A 2,500-nucleotide genomic window follows, 5' to 3' on the forward strand; every position below is an offset into this window, starting at 1 on the left:
GGAGGCTTCGGATGGCGTGGCTTGCCTTGCCTTGCATTGGCATGCCATGCCCAAGTTGTGGCCTACACCAAGCCATTCAAGCCATGCGTTGCCTTACCTTGGAATTGCTCATCATCCAATGCATTCCGAGAAAGTGAGTGTAGGCGAGGCTAAGGATGGCTTGCCTTGCCTTGCCTTGCATTGGCATGCCATGCCCAAGTTGTGGCCTACACCAAGCCATTCAAGCCATGCGTTGCCTTACCTTGGAATTGCTCATCATCCAATGCATTCCGAGAAAGTGAGTGTAGGCGAGGCTAAGGATGGCTTGCCTCGCCTTGCCTTGGCATGCCGTGCCCATGATGTGGCCTTGACCAAGCCATTCAAGCCATGCGTTGCCTTCGCCTTGGCATGCCGTGGCCTTGCCTCGCCATGCGATGCATTCCGACAAAGTGACGCGAAGCGGAAGCCTATCATGGCGTAAAAATGTCGACAAAATTTTTCGACATTTGAATAATGGGGTTTGACAAGGTTTGAAAAATTCAATACAAATGGTAGGCTTGAATGTCGACAAAGTGACGCGAAGCGGAAGCCTACCACGGCGTAAAAATGTCGACAGATTTTTTCGGACCTTGTCCTGCCATGGGCTGCGCGCAGCATGCCGGCAGCCTGTGCGCAGCGTGCGCACAGCATGTCGGCAGCGTGCGCACAGCATGCCGGCAGCGTGCGCGCACCATGCCGGCAGCCTGTCGACAGAATTTTTCGAAACTTGTCCTGCCATGCGCGCGCGCAGCTTGCGCGCAGCGTGCTGATTCTGTCGACAGTGAGGCTAGCGAAAGTTGTCCTGCCATGGCGTGCGCGCAGCCTGTGCGCGCAGCTTGCGCATCTGTCGACAGTGAGGCTAGCGAAACTTGTCCTGCCATGGCATGCGCGGCGCCTGCGCGCAGCCTGCGCACAACATGCGCGCAGGCTGTGCGCAGCGTGCGCGGAGCTTGCGTGCAGCTTGCGCATCTGTCGACAGTGAGGCTAGCGAAACTTGTCCTGCCATGGCATGCGCGCAGCGTGCGCGCAGTCTGTGCGCAGCATGCGCGCAGCCTGTGCGCAGCATGCGCGCAGCCTGTGCGCGCAGCTTGCGCATCTGTCGACAGTGAGGCTAGCGAAACTTGTCCTGCCATGGCATGCGCGCAGTCTGCGCGCAGTCTGCGCGCAGCATGCGCGCAGCCTGCGCGCAGCATGTGCGCAGCATGCCGGCAGCATGGTTCCAGGTTTTTTCAAATGTCGACAGAATTTTTCAAATCTTGTCAAACCCCGTTTTTATTGAAATTTCCTCGCACAATAAGCTCCCCATAAGTAGTCTATGATTTTTAGGACCTTCTCCAACTTACAAAACTAAAAAATTCCTCCCGGATTTGTTTTAATGATTTTTTCAATTTTACGACTTCTAAAAATAATAAAAAATACTTCCCGACTTCAAAAATTTATGAAACTTTTTCCCATCATAGATTGCATGTTTCTTAGTATCCCTGCAAAAAATCACGTCCAAATACCTTGTATTGAATTATTTAGAGCCCATTATGACTCCTCGCGCATAGGTGATGTCTCTTCCTGTCAAAGGGCTAAATGCATAAAATGCTATATAGGGGGGTGTGTGTTGCCTGCATATGCATGGCAGCCCATGCCTTCCTAGCTGCAGCCCCCTTCCCCCACGCCACACCCATGTCATGTTGCCTCGATATGTTGCCTCGGTATTATGGGTTTGGTGTCGGGGTCGGGGGGCTGCCACCCATGGCGGTGGTGGCCGGAATCCGGCCGCCGCCACCACGCCGCCGCCATGGGTGAGGGAGGAAAAAAAAGGCGTGGAAAGTTGCGAAATGGGGTTGTCTAGGCTTTTTTTTGGCATGGGAGAGCATGGAGTGCTAGGAACTCCTTCTCAAATGCACGGGCATGTCGACCACAACCTCATTTCTCAACAACAACCACCCGTGTGGGGTGGCGGTGGGTGGATAGTCGCGGATTGGGGCTTGCCAAGCCAATGTTTTCAAAAAATTTCATCAAAATTAAAAACAAATGTTTTGTTGCCTTCGGATTTGTGGGCGAGCGGCGAGTCGGAGTGGAGCCGGTAAAGTTTAACCTCGGTGTGCACGGTTGTTTTTAGAAACTCAATCCAATGCCGGGGACGTTGAAAGTGACGCTCTTATGAGTTGCAAACCCGCAAGATTTAAAGAACCTTTTCAAAACAATTTCAAACCAACAAGATTTAAAAACAGAAATTTTCATCAAAATGAAAAACAAATGTTTTGTTGCCTTCGGACTAGTGGGCGAGCGGCGAGTCGGAGTGGAGCCGGTAAAGTTTAACCTCGGTGTGCACGGTTGTTTTTAGAAACTCAATCCAATGCCGGGGACGTTGAAAGTGACGCTCTTATGAGTTGCAAACCCACTAGATTTAAAGAACCTTTTCAAAACAATTTCAAACCAACAAAATTAAAAACAAATGTTTCGTTGCAAACAAATTGTGGGCGAGCGG

The sequence above is a fragment of the Prunus avium genome, unplaced genomic scaffold (genome assembly GCF_965620075.1).
Source record: "Prunus avium unplaced genomic scaffold, drPruAviu1.hap1.1 HAP1_SCAFFOLD_74, whole genome shotgun sequence".
NCBI classification, from domain to species: Eukaryota; Viridiplantae; Streptophyta; class Magnoliopsida; order Rosales; family Rosaceae; genus Prunus; species Prunus avium.